Below are 22,952 nucleotides of genomic sequence, written 5' to 3'. Positions count from 1 at the left end.
AGCACATGCGCACTGGGCGCAGCCTTAGACAAGCAATCAAAACTCCTGGTGCCTCAGTTTCTCCATTTGTAAAATGGGAATAATAGCACCCACTACATTGGGTTGTTGGAGGATTAAATGAATTGATCCCTGTACAGAACTTAGCCCTGCACAGCTGGGGCAGGATGGGCACTCAGTAAATATGCATCAGCATTATTATGCATAGTCCTTCTCTCATTGAATATTGTCTGCAGAAGGACAGCACATGGCCTGTAGAGTTGCTGTGCAAGTTCAGTGAGAAACACATACCTCAGTGCCCAGGACAGAGGGTAATAAGCACCAACATGGCTAAGTCCTCTCTGAGTATTGTTAGTCCATGGCCCTATGACTTGGGTACTTTTATTCCCATTATTCCCTCTGGGCTCAGTTTATGTACTCAGTTTATGCTCATCTTATGCACTAATGGAGATGGCTTCTCTGCCTGGATGTTGTAATTAATAAAATGTGAAGATTCTCTTCATCAGGCATCAGTGCTGTGTCCAGAAGCTGCACCCCAACATAGGTGCTTACCTGAGTCTGGACGAGCAAAATTGGGCCAGATATCCAGAGTTCTGGGCTGCTCTGGACCCCAGGGATATCCTTTCTCATGACATAGCAAAGCCCCCTGGCACCTGGCAAAGGGCCTGGTATTAAGAACTTGAAGACTTGCTCCTGTGGAGGAACCTGGGCAGATCCAACTCAGTATTTCTTGGGGCAAGCGGAGTAAGGAGGATAACCCCAGCCAAGGGCATCACCCAACCTCGAGACCCCAGACTTCTATCTTCTTGGAAAAAGTGGCTAGTGGCCTCTCAAAGTCAATTCAACCACAAAATAAGTAAGCCCAGGAACTGTGTCATGGATAAGGCCCAGTCCGAACTCTCAGAAAGTAATCAGCATGTGGAATTTGTGAGATGTTTTTCTCTTGTCTTTTGCTTGCTATCCCAGGCCACATACTGCTTGCAAAATTAGAAGCTATTTAAAGTAAAGGAAAAACCTTGGGCTCTGTTATCAGACAGGACGCCATTTCCTACCCCAAGACCTTGCTCAGGCAAGGAATTCTCTGAGCCTGTTTGCTCATTTGCAAAATGGGGTTAATAATCATGCCTACCTGGCGGGGTGTGTGAGAACTTAATTCACTCATTCATTCATTCAACAAATATTTATTGAGCATCTACTATGAACCAGACACTGTTCTGGGCATTGGGGATATAGTGATAAACAAAATGTCAGAAATCCCTGCCCTCTGGTCTAATGGGAGACAGACAATAAGAATACATATACACAAACACACACACAAATGCACTTCTGCACGTGCACACACACTGCCAGGTCACATGGTCCCTTCTCCAGCCTCTAGCCTGACTGTCCTAAGCCAGCCCACAGAGAATCAGCTAAGTTCCTAGAACTCTCCAGGGAAGAGGCAGCCCACTTCCCCATATGACCCCTCAGTTACCTTCACTCTCTAAAGAGGTCTTGCATGTTTCCACTTGCTCTCTTGCACACCTGTCTTTGCCATGAGGACATGCCCACTGGTCCATGGAACAAGGTGAGAGATACATGGGCATGGTGTCCGTAGCCAGGGTGCCCCAGCCACATCCAAACTAGTGTAGCCTCCTTCAGCCAACCAACCCTCAGTAAGCCCAGCTGGATGAACTAAATCCCAGCCACCCATAGCAAAGTGAAATATAATAAGTTGTTGAAGCCACTGCATCTTGGGGTAGTTTGTTACACAGCATTCGCTGACAAATATAGGAGTCCTGGGAAGGCATGGGCTTTGGAGTCATTACACTCAAACTGAAGCCCTGACACAGATTCACTGATTGCAGTTAGGCAAATTGCTTAATCTCAGGGGCCTCATTGTCCTCATCTGTAAAGTGGGCATGATAACAGCTGCCTCACAGGGTTGCCATGACAACTAAATGGAGCGTAGAGCTCCTGGATGGAAGTAAGTACCTGCTAGATAGTGGCTGTTACTATCAGAGTCACTAGTAAGGGTGTATCTCTCTGGATGACAAGGAGCTTTGCTTCTCCAATGCTCAGTAAATATTCACTGGTCAGTTCAGGAATGTTGCCCCCATTCTGGGAGCTGGGGCACAATGGGAAGAGACTTGGATCAAGTTAGAAATCTGGGTTTGAATCCCAGCTCGACCACTTCAAAATTAGCCTCTTCCAAAAATCCTGCTGTGTGATTCAAGCAAAGGACTTAACTTCTAAGAGCCTCAAATTGTCCATCTGTGAAATGGAAGTGACTGGACCCATTGGGGACCCGGGTGTCTTCTTGCTGATCCTGAGGTGGACAGACTGTCTGCCACACGGCACCTGCTCATGGAAGATCAATTCTCGCCCCTCTTCTGCAGCCCCGTCTCCAGGGCTGAAGCCCTTTAGATGACCTCCCCCACCCAGCTTTGGAGAGCTGGCTTCTTTTTTCCCTGAGCTCTGGAGTCAGACTACACAGTTTAGCCCACAGCTCCTCCTTGAGCATCTTCATGCATCTTGAGCAAATAGTATTTAGCACTTCTAAACCTCAGTCTTCCTGCCTATAAAATGGAGAGTATAAAATAAAACCATACTTTTTTTTTTTTTACAAAGGGAGGGGGAGAGGCTGCAGGAGTAAAACATTTAACCGACTGAGCCACCTATACGCCCCTGAACCTATCTCATCTTTGAGTGTTTATTTTCATTAACCTCATACAAAAAACATGCTCAAGAAGGATTGGGGTAGAGAAATAGAGAAGGGAGGAAGGGAGGAAAAGCACAGACCCCAGGGCCCACCAGAAGGCTCGTCCTCAAATTTCCACTCTTGGAATGACTGACCCCTTACCACATTTCAGATCCCAGCCCTGTGCTGTCCTCTCCGAGGGGCTTTCCCTGAGTCTCCCCACTTTCCCATGCACTGTTCTATGTGCTTCAGAAAAGCCACATGATCTGAAAATTCATGTAATTGTTTACTGGCTCCCATAGGGGACTAGAAGCCCCTTGGAGACAGGGACTATGCCTGGCTGGCTCCCAGCTGGACCCGCAGCACCCGCCCGGCATGTGGCACATAAGTGGTCAGTAAATGCTGATTAAGCGAATGAATGAGAACAGCAGAGGTGGAAATGCCTGAGCCCTGGCCCCGGGCCACATCTCTGTCCATCTCCAGCTTCCTTCCCGCGTGCCTCCCCTCTGGAGGCGGCCCCACCAAGCCCAGCTGCCTCTCAGAAGGGTCTCTGGCTGTCTTGTTTCCTAATCAGCCACCTCATCTCCCCTCCACACTGGTGTCACACTTGTTAGAAAAGCTACGAGTCCCCACAGCCGTGTTTACCGCCGATTTGAAATTATCTATCACTCAGCCTGCCTCCTTGGTCTGCCCATCAATCTTATCACCTGTGGAAGGAGCTGGCCTGGGGGCCACTCTCCGGGTTCTCTTTTGTCTCCTGCAGGCATCAATTTTCCTCACTCCCGGCTCGCAAACCCCTCCTGTATTGAGCTGCCTGGCCTCTTCCTCTGCATTGATGGATGTTTCTGGATGGATGGCCCCCGGTCTCCCGCCTTCCTCGAGTCCCTACAGCAATGCCCCCATTGCCCACCCCCATCCAGCTGGACCTAACCTGAGGGTGAGGTCCTCAGAGCAACCCTCTGGCACTCAGGGATAGAAGGGGGCTGATTCCAGGCTGAGGGGCCTCCCAGTGGGCACTCTCTCCCATCCCCTGCCTCCTGGGAGGTGTGGTGCTGGATTTCCAGTCTGCTGGAGAAGCCCTTGCTCTAATAAGGGGTGGAGGCATATTTCCCTGGGTACCTACTGTGTTCCAAACACTTTAAATGCATCCTCTGATTTCATTTTCACCACTGTCTGGTGAAGCAGGAGCTGTTATAATTAGCCTCATGCCACAGCTGAGAGCACAGGCCCAGAGAGGCAAACTGACTTACCTAAAGTGACCCAGCAGGGAGGTGGTGAGCAGGGCTTTGAATAAAAGGTGCAGCAGAGGCCCAGCTCCACCTCATCATCACCATCTTAACAAGGAAGTTCGTTCTGTTAAAACTTCAGTCCCTCTTGCTGCATCAATATGCCCATTCCCCTTAGTCCTGAGCAAGAAAGGGGTGTTAGTTTAATCATCAAGACCAGTGGTGCGCAACCAGTGGCGAGGTTGACCCCGCCGCCCCCCAGGGGACATGTGGCAATGTCAGGAGACATTTCTGGTTGTCACTACTGGGGAGGGAGTGCTACTGGCATCCAGTGGGTAGGGGCCAGGCATGCTGCCCACACAACAAAGAATCATCCAGCCCAGGGGAAAAAAAAAAAAAAAAAAAGAATCGTCCAGCCCGAAATGTCAGCATTTTCAGTGAGTTCTCTGTGATGATGAAATGCTCTGTATCTCTGCTGTCCAATAGGGGAGCCACAGCAACGGCAGCTCCTGAGCACTCCAATTAGGGCTCATGCTACTAAGGAACTGAACTTTGAATTTTATTTAATTAATTTAAAATTAAATAGCCACACTCTGTTGGACAGATCAGGTCCAGATCATTTTTAGCTAGGTTGATCTTTTATATTTTTTTTATCTTTTATATTTTTTATTATTATTCTTAAGAAAGAGTGTGTGTGTGTGCAAGCACACAAGCAAATGGGGAGGTAGAGCAGGGGCAGAGGGAGAGGGAGAGACAATCCCAAGCAGGCTCCATGCCCAACATGGAGCCCAGTGCAGGGCTCGATCTCACGACCCTGAGATGGTGACCTGTGCCGAAACCAAGAGTCAGACACTCATCCAACTGAGCCACTCAGGCATCTTAAACCTTTATGTTCTTAAGGACGGTTTCTGAAAACTGGATTGAGGGTTTGAGGAGTAAAGGAAAAAAGGACATAGAACACAAGCTCCTTGAGAGCTCTGACCTGTCTGCTTTTGACTTTTCACACCTAAGAAAGAGAGAGACAGAGAGTTGGGGAGAAAGATAAGGAAGGCAGGACTAACAGAGGCAATGACATTACTTATGGGCGAACGATGGTTGACCAGACATTCGGCCTAGTGAAAGTTCTTAGTTGTTCTGAGCCTCAGTTTGCCAACCTGTAGAATGGGATTGCTGTACTTAACTCATGGCTGTTCTGTGGTTTGTGGTTTAAGCTCACAATAACAGTCCTTAGAAATCATCATCTCATCTCATTGTTCCCACAGCCCACTGAGGCAGAGGGGGACAGGGATAAGACAACCCAACTTAAAGTTGAGGCTACTGAGACCCATAGGTGAGCAGTGGCTTATCCAAGGTCACAAAGCCCATGGAAAGAGCAAGAATGAGAGTCTGAGTATCAGCACTTGGAGTCTAGGGTTTATGCCGTACACTCAGGCCAAGACTCCACTGACCCTAACCCAGCAATACAGAGTCTCTGGGTACCCAGAGCCAGGGCAGATGCAGAGGGGCCTACCAGCTGACACCAGCCCCAGAGCACGGATGGAGCATTGCACATGTGCTAGCTTATTTACTCCTCACGACAGCCCAGGGAGGGGGTGCTTACTACTGAAGAAGTTGTCGAGGCACAGAGAGAGAGGTGTAGTACTTGCCCACAGCCACACAGCTTGTCAATGATGAGCTTTGAGACTCAGCCCCACATCTGCTCCAGACACCTGGCTCCAGGCATTTCTGTGCTATGGGATCCTGGGGAGACACAGGGCATCAAGAGAGGTCTGAGGTAGGCCAGACTTAAAAGGGGGCTTGTCGAGGTTCGGCTCAGAGTGGACACAGCGATTTGAATGTTGACGCTGAATATGGAGGGCTAGACACTCGAGGGAAAGACTAACAGAGACAGTCCCAAGATGCCGCCACAAAACCCAAAGACACGAAGCTCCTTGGAAATACAGAAGCCTGAAAACAATATCGGAACTAGTTGCACGACCCCACTCTGAAGGGACGCGCACAGCTGGCCACTGTGGATCAGGGAAGGCTTCCTGGAGGAGGAGGCTTCAACTGGATCTTGGAAAAAGGAAGAGGCACCCTTCAGCAGAGCCACAGTAAGCCCAAGTAAGGGAATGGTGCACTGTAGAGTCAGAGAACCCACATTCTTGTCCTGGTTTGAGCATCTGTGGGTTCCTCACCTTCTCTGAATCTGAGTTCCCTCATCCTAACCTGCGACTAACCATTACGTCTCTCCTGCAATGCCATCATGCAGAATGATGGGTATGAAAGGCTTCGGGAGTTGTAGTACAGTCTGGAAGTGAGTTTAAGGACACAGGGGAACAGACCTGGGCTCAAATTCAGACTCTGCCACAGATAAGCTGTGTGACCCAGCAGGTCCCTGAGCCTCTCTCAGCCTCAGTTTGCTTACCTGTAAATCAGGAACGATCAGAATGTCACTCTTGCAGTGATTAAATGAGATAATGCAACACAGGCAGAATGGCTGTCGAGGTATAAGCACTCAATACACATGGGCCATTCCTATTTCACTTCACAAGCACCTGTTCTGTGGCTGGCACTCTTCAAAGTGCTTTACTCATTCTATATTCACGACTCATTTGATCCCGAAACAGCCCTGTGAGATGGTGTATCAATCAGGATCTGAGCAGGAAAATAGACACCTCTTTAAGTATGAACACAGGGGGAAGGTAAGGCCAGGAATTGGTTACGAGCCAGCATTTCTACCCCTAGGCTGGCTGAAGGGGCAGAGGGATGAAGTGATGCTTCTAGAGCCCAGCAGCTGGGAGTCTTCTGACAATCATCTAATGGAAGCTGGAATCACAGCTGAAGACCCTCCAGGAGGACAGGAGGCTGCTACCACGGAAACTCCCCAAGGCAGGGAGAGAGAAGTACCTAGGCTTATCCCTTCCTCCTGACTCCCATTGGTGGAACCCAGCTGATGCAGAGGAGCTTGGGCTCGAACAGGCAGGGTGAGGGGGGGCGGTGGAGCCAGGAAAAGTTCCGAGGGCAAGAGGCCCAGACCAGCACAAGTAGAGACCATCATTAGTCCCATCACACTGAGATGCAGACAAATCAAGCAACTTGCACAGGCTCCTCTTAACCCAATCTGAGTCTGTGCTCATAACCCCTATAGGGTGGCACCTTCAGGATATCGATTTTATAGACACCAGAGTTGACTGGAGCCCTCCTTCTGGGGTGACCGGGCCAAACTAAGAGGGTGGATGTCCTACTGGAAAGAAACCAGGCGCCTATCCTGAAGGCAGGTGGAGGGCCAGGATTTGACCTGCAGGAGGACAGTGCCTGAACGACCAGGAGAGGAGACAGCCACCTTCTCCAGAACCGCATTAGCAGCAATTTCCCGAGGTGACGGGGACAGGAATCGCCGGCCCGAATGTTGCCCATTTGTAATCGCAAAGCAAGCATTTTTCCACCTCTTAATGGGGGACCCAACCAATCCGCGAGACACCCTATTTCTCTTTGTCTTCCCCTGCCAAGTCAGCAGGCTGACTGATCTCCCCCGGGTGATTAATTTTCCCCTTGACACCCTGGGGAATGAGACATTTGTCCCAAGGGTAGAGAGACAAAGAGGCAGGTCTGAAGTGCAGGAGGGCAGCGGGGCAGCCCAGGCCTGGCCCACTGTCCCAGGCACCTCGCCCCTTGCAGGCTAGGGCAGAGGGCAGGCTGGCTGGGGAGCAGGGTCTGCAGGCTTAGGGGGTCTGGGCAAGAGTGCAGCCACCTAGGGGCTAGCTAAAGGGAACAGTGGAGGCAGAAGAGAAGGCCCAGCCACGAGGACCAGTGGATGCCAAAATCTCACTGCAGGGATGAAATGGGATCTCGCTGGACACAGCCACTCAGGCCGGGGTTTTAACAGCTTCATGGGCTATAGTGTGTTCCGAATTGCCAAAGTTCTGGATCAAACCAATGAGGGGAAATGGGGCAGGGAGTATATAGAAAGTTTATTACATCCTAATGTCATTTCTTCCTTTTCTGGAAAGAGGAGGTTGTGTACACAGTCTCTGAGAGACAAAATCTCTGGGTTCAAGTCCAGCCTGTGCCATTTGTTAGCTGTGGGATTTGGGACAAGTTTCTTTTTTTGGGGGGGGGGGGACAAGTTTCTTCACCTCTCTGTGGCTCCTTTTCCTCATCTGTTAAATGGGGTTATAATTTTGCTCCCCTCGTAGGGGTGTTAAGAAGTCCTTGGTTCTAGATCTCTAAAACCTTAGACGATTGCCCCATACATCCTGGCTGCTTAGAGGCATCTAAGCTTTTCCTCCTTACATTTATGAGGTTGGAAACAGCAAGAGCCTCCTGTACTTGAGTCATTTTCAAATGCCGCCACGCCGCAAGCATGATTCTTGAGTAGCACACCCAATGCAATTATTTTAATACGTTCATTTCAATTGATTCTGTTTTTACTTAGATTTATTTGGGAAGAAAACTTTGCATGCTGAGCTTAAATGGGAAATCACTTACATGTCATAATGAGAAGTTAACTGGGAAAATAGATACCACAAAAAGAAGACACAGTTATTAGATTCTAGCCAATCCTTGTTGTCTGCTGAAAGATTTCCTGCCTGACCCTGCTCTCTCTTATGAAAAGGGGAGACTAGCTAGTACTGACTAGTACTGGAGCGGTATAAAGACCCAGCAGGACCTAGCTGATTATTTAACATGGGGGAATTGAAAGGATCAAAAGAAGATGAAAGAAAGAAAGAAAGAAAGAAAGAAAGAAAGAAAGAAAGAAAGAAAAGAAAGAAAGAAAAAGAGAGAAAGGAAGAAAGAAAGAAAGAAAGAAAGAAAGAGAAAGAGAGAAAGGAAGAGAAAGAAAGAAAGAAAAGAAAGAAAAAGAAAGAAAGAAAGAAAGAAAGAAAGAAAGAAAGAAAGAAAGAAAGAAAGAGTAACTTTCAAAAAAAAAAAAAAAAGTAACTTTCTCCCCATGAGATTTAGGGTTAGGTAGGGTCTGGAAAACCCTCTTCTGGAGCTGCAGGGATCATATCCTACCCCACTCGGTGGCCCATGTCATTCTAGGAACATTCCAGCCCTGACTTTCATCTCCTTGGTACCTCTGAGCCTTGGGGTGAGTGAGCCCAGCCTACTGCTAAGGTCGAGAAGCAGCAATGTCTTTTCCAAACAGACTAGTGGGATCTGAACATTCAACCAAGGACTAAGGGTTTGGGTTATTTATATTTAATCATCTCCGCACTCCTCCAGACAGGTACCTTGGAAGGAATGGTGCTGTTTACCACTGCATTGCCTCAGGAAACCTACATGTGGTCAGTGATGTTCAACAGGGTCTTTGGAACTCTCATATGAAAGCCATTAACGTTTGTTGAGCACCTACTATGTGCCTTGTTTAACTTATCTCTGACTTTTCCTCGGTACCTGCCACAGAGCCTGGCATGTAGACAACTGAATGTTTGTTGAAGGAATAAATGGATTAATGACTGAAATGAATTGATCAGCTGAATGGACGGATGGATGGATAAATGGACAGATGGATGAATGATGTAAATAATTGAAGAATAGCATAAATAACTGATGGATATACCAGGGGTTTGGTCATAAGCAAAAGAAACTCACTCTAGCTAGATTAATCAGAAAGCATAGTATTGGACAGTTATTGAGCAACTCCCAGAAAAACTCAACCCTCCATAGTCCTTCGTTTCTTCCGGAATACACATTTGGGATCTCTCACTGTAAAATCCACGGGTTTGGGCTGCATCCCCCAAATCTCAAACAGGCATGAGCGTTCTTACTTCAGATGCAGGTTCATCTCTGCATCCCCTGCTCCCTACCCCCAGAATATCCCACCCCCAGATCCTTTTTGCACAAGCGCATAAGACATAACCTTTGTGAAATGTGTTCGTGACAATCACAAAAGGCAGAGTTAGTCCCCCATTTTATGGATGAGCTCCTTGGATGTAGGGACCCTCTCAAGTTCACCAGGGATGGTGTCTGCAAATATCAAGTCTTTCCTAGCCAGGGGCGGGGCGAGTGGAAACAGGACGGAAATGAGAGCTCGGTTTTGCACAAGCCTTTCTAATCCAAAGCAAACAAATAAAGCCAGGGAAGAGAGAACCGGGAAGCAGGCACTCCCACACATCAATGCCCACTGCCAGCTCAGGGGCTTCTAATTGCCTTAGGAACCACCTGGTCTCCATTTAGCAGAAAACTGCCCCCTTCGCTTGGCGCAGCGGCAGTGGGGGCGGTGGAGGGACGTCAGGTGCTTCTTGGCTGGGAGCTGAGAGAAGGCTGGGACTTGTGCCTTCAGCCAACCTGGGCTCCCGCCTCCATGGGATGGACCAACTGGGCCAGGCGGGAGGCTCCTCTCCTGTTGGATAGAGGGGTTCGCTCGCCACGTTGCTGGGGTTTTGTTTTCTTCCTCCTGCTCCTGGCAGGGGAGGCTGGCAGAGCTGGCTGCAAGCCCCATCCCCGGAATTTGCCGTCTCAATTAGAACCCAAGATGAGCAAAACACCTGACAAGGAGAGGAGGAGGTGAGATGGAGAGAAGCAAGGATGGGAAGCCCTCTGGCCATGGCTCTGGGAAGCAGAGATCCAGGGAGAGCGGAAGGCAGAGAACCTGAAAATCCTCCAGGCCTTCTTGTTGTGGAGAGGAGGTGGGGAGGGGCAAGGAGATGCAGCAGGGGGGCTGGACAAGCTCTCCATCTTTCTGACAACCATTACTAATAAGAGTTACCTTCCACTGCACACCTACTATGTACCAAGGCGGCTGCTAAAGATTTTATGTGTGTTACCTACATCTTACCTACCCGGCAATCCTTGCAAGATAAGTATTCCTTCATTCATTCCCACAAGTATTTCTTGAGCACACCTGTCCTCCATCTTGAGGATTTGCTGATCATCTTTCTAGACAGACACCGTCTCACAGTCTCTGCCCTCATGGAGTTTACAGTCTAGTTGGAGGAGAAAGGCGATAGATAGATAGATAGATGATAGATAGATAGATAGATAGATAGATGATAGATAGATAGATATAGATGATAGATTAAAAAACAAGTATTTCAGAAGGTGACTGGGGAAAAGTATCTCTAAGGAAGAAGGCAACATTTGAGCAGATACCTAAATAGATTGAGGGTACCTGTGGATGGGAAAAGAACAATCCAGGCAGAGGGAATAGCGAGTGCAAAGGCCCAGGGGTGGGAATGAGCTTGTAGATTTGAATGTCAGCTCAAGGACGAGTATGGCTGGCACATAGTGAGCAAAGGGATGCATGGTAGGAGTTAAGGGCTGGAAGGCAGCCGGGAGTCAACCCAGCAGGTCCTTGGAAGCCATGGGAAATAAGTAGGATGTGGAGGGTTTGAGCTAGGAGTGGCATGATCTGGTTGATACTTTACAGAAACCCCTCTGGCAGTGTGTGGGGGTTGATGAGGAGCACTGTGGGAACTAGAGACGGCAGCAGGGAGGCCAGGGAGAAGCCTACTACCCTCGCACTGGAGAGAGAAGACCATCACTCAGACCCAGACAGCAGCAGTGGGATGGAGAGAAATACTTGATTTGGAATACAATTTGGAGATGGAATCAACAAATATTCTTCATTCACAAATAGGTGAACTAAGGCTCAGAGAGTAAGCATAAGCAAGCCCAAAGCTTCCCAGTGAATTGATGGGTCTGAGACCAGCACCTAGGATTCCCAAGCTAAAACCTCCTCTGGGGGCACCTGGGTGGCTCAGTGGTTGAGCATCTGCCTTTGGCTCATGATCCTGGGGTCCTGGGATCGAGTCCCACATCGGGCTCCCCGCAGGGAGCCTGCTTCTTCCTCTGCCTATGTCTCTGCCTTTCTCTCTCTGGGTCTGTCATGAATAAATAAATAAAAATTAAAAAAAAAAACACCTCTTCTGCATCCCAAATCACCATCTTAAAACAGCAGTCTGTAAAACTTTTCCACAAAGAAAGAGATCATAAATGTCTTTGGCTGTGCAGGTGAGATGGGCTCTACTGCAACCCCTCAGCTCTGTTCTTGTAGCTGAAAAGCAGTCGTAGGCAGTATATAAACAAATGGGCGTGGCTGTGTGCCAATAAAGCTTTATTTACAAAAACGGGTGGCCAGTCCAGGAGCCTGGTCCCTGGCTCTCGATTGAAACCTGCCCGGGAAGACTCTCAGAAGAAGTAGGTGATGAGGAGCCATTCAAAGAAACAAAATAACCTTATTAGCTGATTTAGGTTAATGGGACAGAACTGTGCCTTGAGAAAATATGCATGCCTGTGGCCAAGAAACAGTAACATTTGAGTCAAAGCCAGGAAACTTCCAGATCCATTAAGAAGCCGGGCTATAAGCCCCCTGGGAGGAAGGGCTGAGCAGGAGTCCCCGCTCAGGGGTGTCTGTCTCTCTGGCTGGCTGATGACAAGACCTGAGGAGGTGGGGGATCTCAACGACCCCCGTGCCATCAACGTCGCAGCTGTGCGGGCTGGCAATACCTCCAGACCACTGGCACTCTGCGATCGTCCCAGGAGAGAAAGCAGGACACAGATGCTATTCCAGAGCATGAAATGGGTTGGAGGAAATGGAGACATTGCCGGGGGGAGAGAAAGCCCCCCTTGGGGTCCCTGTCATCTGTATTAAGAAAGGGCTGGCACTGCCTGCAAAGTAGTGGTTGCTGTTTTGTTCGATGTGAGTTTATGCATGTGTCTGTTTGGAGAGCGTACTTATTTTTTTCTTTAGGTTTGGTATTTGGTTTAACGAAGGCATTTCAGCTGTACCTGGTTTGTACGGAGCCTGTCACTTGGTGGGAGACTTTAATTGCAAGCAGCGCTTGGGCTCTCTGAGCTTCCGTTTCCTTCTCTGTGAATCAGGAAACAATTGAGGAGGTAGAAGTGGCATCTCACGGGCTAGCCCAGTGCCTCTCAACCTTGCTGTGCATGAGAATCACCAGGGAAATTGTCAACTCCCTAGTGCCCAGGGCTTCTTCCCAGAGATTCTGATTCAATCGGTCAAGAGTGGGGCAGGGCGATTGGTAAGTTTACAAGTGGCCCTTTTGGGGTAATTCGTGGGTGTAGCCGGATTGGGAACCACTCGGCTGGGTGTTCTATGTAGATATCAGGAGGGGGCTCTCCACTGAGGCAATGTGGCCCGAAGGGGGCATTTGGCCGTGTCCGGGGTTATTCTGGGTTGTCACAGCTGAAGTGGCATATCTGCTGGGGGGAGACCAAGGATGCTGCTAAACACCCCATCCATACTGCACAGGGCGTGGCTCAGAGGAAAGCTCCAAATAGGAAACCTTGCTGGCAAAGGTTCAGCAGTCCTCGGCGTGGGTGGAAGTTCCCCTGTGAAGCCACTCCACGTTCCCAGCAAGTGTGGAAGGTGCCCTGTCCCCGGGCTCCCATGGCAGCCACGCACATCCTGTCAGGGTCCACCAAGGACCCAGAAGCCACGTGAAGTGTTTACAACAGTAGGAATGGTGCCAGGAACTGTGCTCCTGGTGCTGAGGAAGCCAATGTCCCACGGGGGACAGTGATGAGACACCAGAGATCAGCAAGAGCCGGAAGCTGCCTCAACCCTTATTAAGGAGGGAGGGAAGAAGAAGGTGGCATCACTGGAGCCAGCTAGAAGACACCAGGACCATAGCCAGGGGTGGGCTCTCTTGAAGAAGCTGGAGCCACAGAGGCTATAAACCACCCTAGCTTCTCCCTTCCTCCCCGCCTCCAATGCCCTGATGGTGTCTTCCATTGGCCAAACTCAACTAGCCAGGAGCCTAGAAATGCAGCCTGAAGGTGCCTGCCCCCCAGTGGCAGGGCAAGGGCAGGGAATGGATCTGAGTGCAAGGGAACCTAAGAGGAGCCACGCAGTCCTGCTTCCTGCTCCAACCAGCCGCTTGTGATAACCCCAGGTGCCTACTCAGGGACTGGCGGTGAAGAGGTGACCATCTATGCCTCACAACGCACAAGGCCGGGGGTGCATTTGGATTGGACATGCCACCCTGCTCCTTTCTGCTTCCAGTCTGGAATAGTTTCAGAGGGGTCTGTCCATGGTCAAGCCAACCTTGGGAATTCCCAATCACGTCTCCTGGCTGGAATCAACCCACAGACAATGCCTTGGGATGCCTGCTGTATCCCTCTCCCAGTGGTGTGAGCTTTAAGGGGCTCAGAAGTCCCAACGAAACATGGTGAACAAGACAGGCAACTGACACAGGAGACAGGCAGTAAGTGAGGAGACAGATGCATTAGGTAATTTCAGGTGACTTCAAGTGCTGGGGAAACAGGTGATATAATCAAAAGCCACCAGGGAGACGGAGCAGGGGCTGTTTTCTATAGAGGGGGATATCAAGAGAAGCCTCTCTGAAGAGATGTTTAAACTGAGACCTGAATGAGGTAAAGGGAAGAGACCTATAGCTTGGTGTGAGAAGGGCCTCCCGGGCAGAAGGGACAGCCAGTGCAAAGGCCCTGAGGTGGGGTGCGCTGTCTGAAGAATGGCAGAAGCCAGGGTAGTCACAGGAAGATGAGGGCTCACAGGACCAAGATTTTGTAGGGTCTCTGAGGCCAGGGTCACAAATTGGCTTTTAGTTTTAAAAGGGATAGGAGAGCTTCAGGCAGGGTGGCGACGTGATCTGGTTCCTGGGTGTGAAAGATCACCCCGACTGCTGTGTGGCGATACGCACGAGGTGGAACAAATAAATCGTGCTCTCATTTGTGTGCTTGGATTTTACCGGCTAGTATATTCTCTCTCTCCCCGACCCCCCAAATGGGGGACCATTACCTAAGGTTGTCAAGCCTTCATCTCACCAAGATTGCAAATGTTCAAAAAGGAAAAAAAAGAAAACCTACTGGATCCCCTCATCACAGTTTTATAATAGAAAGGACATTTTAGCACTAGAAAAAAAGGAGAAAGGAGGAAGGACGTAATCTCAGAATGAAGGACAATGCTTTGTATTCGATAGATTTAGCCTTGTGCAAAGCTCCCTCCTTCCTCCTGACTTTCCCAATGTTCTCTGAGGACAGGTGGCCACTTCATGAGGCCCTGGTGTGCCCTCGACCCCCAGAGCTGCCCAGGGGGTCAGAGGAGCAGCCAGGGGTGAGATGGAGCCCAGCTTCCTCCAAGAGATGCTGTGATGAAGCCCTTTGTCATCCACGGCCCTTTTGATAAACCTAAAACCCTCCACAGAGAGAAGTCAGGATCCAGTTTCCATCTTTTCCTACCGTGGGGTGACCCCCCGCCGAGTGCGAGGATCACTGAGCCATAAAAGAAGTCTTTCCCATGAGCTCAGGAGATGACACTGCGCCTTAGGTTATATTACAAATAATAACAACAAACAACAAATACAGATAATATTTACTGAGCACTCATATGTGCCCGGCACTATTCCAGGAGCTTTATAAATATTAATCCATTTAACAATGATAATCAATCATTGTAATGTATGGTATAGGATACATATACTGTTATTAAAGAGCACATATACCATCTGTAATGTTATATAATAATAATAACCCTAAGGGCACCTAGGTGGCTCAGTTGGTTAAGCATCTCTCTTCGGCTCAGTCATGATCCCGGGTCCTGGGATCGAGCCCCACATCGCTGGGGGCTGCTCAGCAAGGTGACGGCTTCTCCCTTTCCCTCTGCCCCTCCCCCCACCCTGCTCATGCTCACTCTTGAGCTCTCTCTTTCTCCCAAATAAGTAAATTTACAAAAAATAATAACCCTATAAGGCAGATACCACAGCTTTGTGATGAGAAACTGAGGCACGGAGAGACAAAATAATTTGCCTGTAGCAACCGCACATAACGTGGAACAGCAGCCGGATTCCCATGCCAGTGATTTGAGTTTGTCCACCATGACTTTTGGGACACTCTGGGGAGGGGAGGGACTGGGGCAAAAGCCTGAAGGTGCCAATGATGACAGGGACAAGCCGGGAGATCCAGAGAGCTGAGTAGTGCGTGGAGGTGAGGGGGCAGGCAGGAGGGCACTGGGCATCTATCTCATTGCCCCACCCATGGCCCCCTCTGGGCAGTGACAGGGCACATCAGCAAAGCACATAAAAGACCCTCTTAGATTCTGTTCCAAGGCCTGCTTCAAGGCCATGCATTCTCTCAAGGTTTATACCTTCATTCCATAAAACCTTGGTGAGCACCTACTATATGACGTGCGGGATATCACGAGCATACAGCTGTGAGCCAAACCGGCCACCGTCGGAGGCAAGCAGGCAAGCGTAAGTCAAAATACTCGTTCAAATGAAGTGTCATCACAAAGCCCTGAGTGGAGGACGCTGCTCAGGCCAGGAGACACTATGCGGTCACCTGACCCTGCCCAGCTGGCAGTCAGGAGGTGGCCTTTGGGCTCTGATCAGAAACAGGAGTCCTAACCAGCTGGCTCAGAGCTTCTCAATCCTTCCAGGGCTTCAAACTCACCAGAGGAGGCTTTAGTAATACCCACACCCAGGCGCCACCCGGAGAGAACGTGCTTCCATTGGTCTGAGCGGGGTTCGAGGGCTGGTGAGCTTCAGGAGGCTGACTAGGGGATGCTAACATGCAGGCCAGGTTGGGAAAGGCAGGCTGCACAGAGAGGGAGGGGAGCTGGCCAGGCAAGGGCCTCTGCCCCAGCCAAGGCCCCCAGAGCTGAAAAGAGCTTGCCACCCAGAGGAATGAAAGAAGGGAGAGTCACAGGAGGTAAAATCTGCAGGCTGAAGCAGTAAGAGGTCTGCCAACCCGGCTGGAGGGCCACAAGCAGAAGAGGAAAATTTTCAAGTTAGTACGTCTTAAAGATCACTTTGTTTCACCCCCTTGGATGAGAAAATGGAGAAGTTAGTTCCTCTGGCTTGGGACTGGGTGCAGATTATTTCTCCCCCCAAAATAGAGAGCTTCCTAGAATCGAGAGCTGGACACACCTTCCTTCCTCCAGATGTCTCTTCCTCCTTGCGAGTGTTAAGACCCAGCTTCAAATCCTGGCTGTGCCTCCAACCCCCACCCCCGGCAATCTATGCAACTCAGCCACATCTCTGAGCCTGTTTCCCCGTCTGTCCAATGGGGCAAACGTTTTCAGATGCCCAGAAGAAGCAAATGAGATCCAGGGGTGCTGGCAAACATGGTGCGTGTGGGCCAGGCACTGTGCTGGGCACGGAGGACAGAGCCATGAACAAGAAAAACCCAAAGGCTTCAAGAAAAACCCAAAGGCTAGCGCAGATGAAGAAGTTGACGGAGGTCTTGTAATAAAAGGGTGAGGGCTGGGACCGGGTGGAGGGGCAACGGGATCCTCAGGGTGTCCCGTCCTTCCTGCAGGCTGGCGGGCAGAGGTGGGGCAGCCAAGGGCCTCCAGGATGGCAGCTGGCCACGGGAGAGGGCCCCCCCCAAGGCCTGGTGTGGGGGGTGGGGGTGGACAGCAAGGCCTCAAGAGGGTGGGTGCTGGAGGAAGGAGACACCTTGCCATGGGGCTCCTTGAGGACGCAGCCCCAGAAGGAAGTCAACCACACAAAGGGAGCCAGGAGACAGCAGGGGGAGCCTAATGCAACCTTTTAAAAAACAATAAATAATAGCGCCCCGTGATAAATGCATCCCCTCATCTGAATGGCGGCAGGAGAACAGAACCGGCCCCTTCTTTCTAATCACTTAATGACCCCCAAGAGGGTGGAGGGGGCTCACTCAAGGCCCCCCTCGGCCTCCACCCCGCCTTCGCACCAGGTCTATAAAGAGAAACTCGCTCCTTAAAGAGGGTCATTTACAAACCCTCCTTAATGGAGGGCGGCAGAGCTCCCGGGTGACACCCTTCTGGTCCCGGACAAGGGTCATGAAAAAGGAATTGGCTTCGGAGGCCCGTGCACATGAGCTCGCCCAGCCCGGCCGCCCCCGCCCCCCACGCCTCTGCAGCCGGGAGCCCCGCGGCTGGCACGCTCCGATGTATTTATTATTTTTCCCCCCATTGTCTCAGCCTCCCCCCACCGGCCGAGCCCCCTCCCTCGGCAGGGCCTCCCCCTCCCCAGCCGCCCCTCCGGCCCGCCCTCCGCCTGCATCCAGCCTCTCATAATAGCGTCCTTTTCACAGAGACAAATTGTCCGGCCTCAGGATGCACCTGAGGACTTTCGCCCCTTAACAAATGGTCTTTTAATTTTCTACCAGAAGGGCAGAGGGAAGGGGGGCCGAATCAATCACACATCCATCTTCATCATTGCTGCTGAGGGACTCTTTTTGCTGGCTGGCTGCCCCTGGGGAAGATGGGGTGAAAGAGAGGAAGGGGGGCGCCGTCGGAAGGGCCGTGGGGGAGGGGCAGCTGCAGGGAAGCCGAGCCCAGAAGCCTGGGCCGCCTCTCAAAGAGGCCGCCCCACACACACACCTCGGGTTCCAGGGTGATTTGAGTCCAACCAGCACCACCCAGGGAACGAGGTGCTGCTGTTTGGGCAAATGGGGAAACTGAGGCCTGCCTAGCCAGTGGCCTACAGGGAGGGACTGACAGAGCAGAGATGGGAGAGCAGCTCCGCCTCTTTGCCACTTCTGGCAAAGTGTTCAGAGTCTGATGGGCGGGCTTTCCAATTCTGCGGGGTTCCCACTCTCTAGCTGCACTCTGGCCAAGCAAATCATTCAGCCTAAGCCTCAAACTTCTCGGCTGTTAAATGGAGTAGTAAGAGTGCCTGCCTCCTAAGGGCGTTGTTGACTAAGTGAGATAATCCATGGGAAGTGCTTGGCCCAGTCCTTGGCATGAAGTAGGCATTTGATCCATGATGACTGTGTCCCTGGATGTTCCGGAGCCGGGTTTTAGGTTTCAGATTTTCCCCGCATTACCCCCCTCCTTTCCAAAAAAAATGGTGCCACTACTTAGAATTTGATTTTCCTGGAGTCTGGGGAGCTAGCGTCTACTTTCAGGCCAGGGATGTTCAGGGCCTTTGCATCAACTGTTCCTTCCACCTCCTTCCCTCAGATATTACCCTTTTACCACTTCAGGTCTCAACTCAAATGTCATCCTCCAAGTGAGGCCTCTCTTGATCATCCTATATCATATCGGATCACCTCCCAAGTTTCTTTCTCCTCTGGAGCACTTCTCTATGTGACACCCCATCGGTATTTCTTATTTATCTAACAAATAGCATTATCTATGGGGCAGGCATGGTTCTAAGCACATTTCAAATACTGGCTTATTTAGTCCTCACACAATCTAGGAGGTAGGGATTCTTGTCTCTCACTAACAGGTGGAGAAACTGAGGCACCCAGCTAGGTGTTCTGAAAGCACCTACATGAAGTGACAACCCAGTAGCAGTGAACACACCTGGAGCCTAGACTGTGGCTTCTACATCCCCTTTCCCCACTAAAAAGGACCAGGGCTCCTTGAAAAAACAGCTGATTCTAGGTCTGAGACAGGGACAGGGTGCAATCAGTCTGGCACACCTGCCTGTGTAAGACAGTAAGGAGGTGTTCAAAGAATGAGGGAGGGAGGCCTGTCCAAAGGGCACGGGAGTCCACTTGGCCACAGTAGGGCAACTTGAACATCAAAATACATAGTAAAGGATTATTGGCCAGTGAATAAAAGAAGAGTCCTAAGTCCATACTGACATAGTAAATATATCAATGAATAAATAAATGAATGGATAGGTAAATAAATAAATAAATAAATAAATAAATAAATAAATAAATAAGGAATTCTCTTGTTTACAGTAGAAAGCCAACATAAAGTATGGAAGGAGGACTGGAGTTGGAAAATCTGCATTTGGGAAATATCATAATGGATGCAGGCAAGAATCATCAAATGATGCTAAAACCAGTCAATCAAAGTCTAAGGCGTAGCCAGGTATTACCATCTTCTCAAAGGACAGATAGATGCCAGTTTGCCCTTCCTTGTCTGTCTTCCTGCCTATCACCTATACAGCCTTCAAAGCCCCAGGAAAACAGAAAGGTTTTGGTTTTTTATCTGCTTTATCACTTACTATATTTGCTGAGTGAATGAATGAAGTTCAGGCAGAGGCATTAAGGTGCTCCAGATCACACAGCTGCCAGGGACAGAGTTTGGGCTTGTCCAGGTTTGAGCTAACTCCACATGCACACCTTCACACCCGCTGCATCCTACGGCCCCCACGCTCTGTGTCCTGGAGCCTCCAAGATAGAAGGGACTCCCACGGGGGAGCAGGCTTTGCAAAAACGGATCCCCAACCAAAGAGAAAACCAGAATTCAAACGTTTCCGGATTGTAGAGCCACATACCTAGCCCTAGCGAATTATGTGGGCTTGCCCAGCCGTGTAGGGGCCTATTAAAGAGGAATGCAGATCTCAGATCAAGCCTGAGGCCCCGGAGAAAGCCAACCCGGCTGGAGGTTTAGCTCAGCCCCTGCCCGGAGGGGAACTGGCAAAAAAAAAAAAAAAAAAAAAAAAAAAGCTTGGCTTCCTCTCCCTCCTACCACCTCCCCTCCTCTCCCTTCCCCCAAATCCATCCCCCGAGGGAAGGCTGGGAGCCCTGGGAGGGCTGCCTCCCCCTCTGCGGAGGGAACTGAGGGAGAAGGTTAATTAGATGTTTGCATCCAATTTATGTCTTGTTTGTGAAAGCGCCATTTCAGCTGCAGCCCGGGCGGCGGCCCCTTGCCCTCCATCACGAGTCTCAGAGTTACTTCACAGCTCCAGAACTGGTTAGCCCGGGTCAAAACGCGCCCATTATCATTTTATCACTGCCTCTTCCTCTATAATTACGGAGCTCTGCTTCCCACCACCACCACCACCCCCCACTTTTCTGTTGTTTCAACCCCTCTTCTCATCCTCCTCCCAGGGCATAGGGAGAGATGGACCTCAGGGAGGTTCATGTGGGTCAACATCACTGACCCGCACCTGCCTTCTGTGGGCTGGGCTCTGCGCCGGGCACCCTGGGGCATGCCAAGGGCATGGGACGCCACTCAGCTGGAAGGCTCCCACACCAACTGGCTGCCCCGCTAGGGATCAGAGGCCCCTTAAACGCAGGTGCCACGCAGGTAAGGCAAGTGAGCCATGCTGGGGAGCAGGAAGCCACAGGGGGAGGAGACTTAGGCTAATGGAGAACACGGCCCAGCCTGGAGGGGCGCCATCCTTCAGCTCTGGCCTGGGGGTAACTGTCAATTGGCAGGTTGGCCCATCTCTGTGTTTAGGAGAGATGGGGTGAGAGTCAGGGGGACGAGGTGGTCCAGGGCAGACAAATAGCCCAACACTGGGAATTACCCAAATACCTCTCAACAGTAGAATCGATGAATCAAATATGGCTTCTTCATACAATAGAATAGGACATGGCAATGTCCCTGATGCATGCCCAGTATCTCCCACTGGCACCTGGCACACACTAGGTGCTCCGTATGTGTTTGTTAAATGAATGAGCAAAAGCCCTCAAGAAGCATGTTCTGAGGCTCAATTTTAAAAGTCCACTTCTGGAGTTCTCCACTGCGGCTGGAATCCAGCCTGGACCGGCTGGAGACACCCACCCCCCACCCCTAGCCCCCACCCACAGCCAGCCTCCCTCCATGCTGTGTTCCTTGGCCAGGCCTGCTGTGACCTGCCAGTCACTCTAAGTCCTGCAGGCAAGGCCCACTGGAGGCCAGATGGAGCCCTCCTAACTCATTCTGCTTGTCAGGGCAGCCTCACCTGGAGGGGGGGACCTCTGGGGGAAGGGGGCCAGTTGGGTCTATTAACCCCTTCACCCCTGCCTAGTTCCATCCAGGGGGTGCTGGGCTTTAGGATGCAAATTGAGGTGGTCCTAGTAAAGGAGGAATGTGCCTCCTCTCTGAGGTTCCCAAAGGCCCCATCTCAGTACCATGTCCATATCAGGGTGGGGCTCACCCTGGGGTTCCCCCCACCAGCACCTCGGGAAATAAAAGGTAGTTCTGCTCTGCTCTTGGAGGAAAGCCAAAGAACACCAGGAGGTCAGAGGGAGAGCTGAGATCAGATCTCCTGAGTTCATGACCAAGGTTTTGCCTCCTCTTCTGGGCAGAGTCCCCATTGTTCTAGGGCCCATTCTACTGTTGTCCCCAGCCCTGCAGAATGCCTCCACCCCACCCCGCCATCCATCCTCGCTCAGCAAGGGAAGCAAGAGAAGACATCTCTCCAAATCTGGGGTGAGGGCTATAAGGAGAAGAGCTTGGGCAAAGAGATCCAGAAGAGGGAGCTGCTGCTGCTTGTCCTGATTTCCGCAAGTGTTTGGGACCCTCTGCAAAGATACAGGATCACTCGTTGCCTCAGTTTCTCCCTCTGCCAACCTTTGGCTTCTGTGGGCAGGAACCATGCCTGGCTGCTGTGCAGGGAGGAGACTGGAGAGGAGGAGAGGAAGGTAAGGTCAGATGAAAGTACAAGATGATGGGAGCTTGTCGTGGCCGCGCTGGAGAGATCATGGGGCACCCCACCTGGAACATTGCATGTGATGCTGTGCCTTTACCGAGCTCTGACACGGATCCTAAGAGACCCCAATTTAGAAGCTTCATCTTCATACCAAAGAGCAACTTTGTCTCCTTCATTAGACCTCCACCCTCACAAGAGCCCCCAGCCCTGCCCCAGGCTCCCCTCTGTGACTAGCTGGGTGGGTGGGTGGGTGGGCAGGTGGGAATATACTCTGCCAGAATTAGCCAATTCCCTAGGGCATCAATCCCCACCCCCTAATTTAGGAAGATTAGAGAGTCTCTGTAGCTGGAAGAAGGAAAGAAAGAAGGGAGTGAGGGGTCTTGCTTCTTCTGACACTATAGTAGCAGGGCTGTTTACAGAGATTAAAATCCCATTGGTACAGGGTTTAATAATTTCACCATTGCAGGGCGAGCAGCTGGACAGGGGACCCTGACATGCTGAAGTGCGAACAGCTCAGCGACAGGTTCAGGACTCCTGACAAATCAGTTCACCTGGTCCTAGGAAGGCTGAAGCATCTGCTGGGGTTGGGAGGTGGCCCTTTCATTCACTCAAGTGTTCTGAGAGCCTGCACCGCACCAGGCGCCCGGAGCAGTATGATCCCCTGCCCTCATAGCGCTCACAGTCTTGCGAGGCTGCCCAGTGCAGAAGAAGCTGTCAGACAAAGAATACAAAGTCCCGGGGATCCCAGGGACCATGCAAAAGGAAGAACATCATGTGAACACAGAGGCCATAAGCCCCAGAAGAGCCACGGAACACCAAAGGTGGCCGGCAGCCCCC

This window comes from Vulpes vulpes, chromosome 10 (genome assembly GCF_048418805.1).
Source record: "Vulpes vulpes isolate BD-2025 chromosome 10, VulVul3, whole genome shotgun sequence".
In the NCBI taxonomy this organism is placed as follows: Eukaryota; Metazoa; Chordata; class Mammalia; order Carnivora; family Canidae; genus Vulpes; species Vulpes vulpes.
This window is presented reverse-complemented; position numbering follows the sequence as displayed.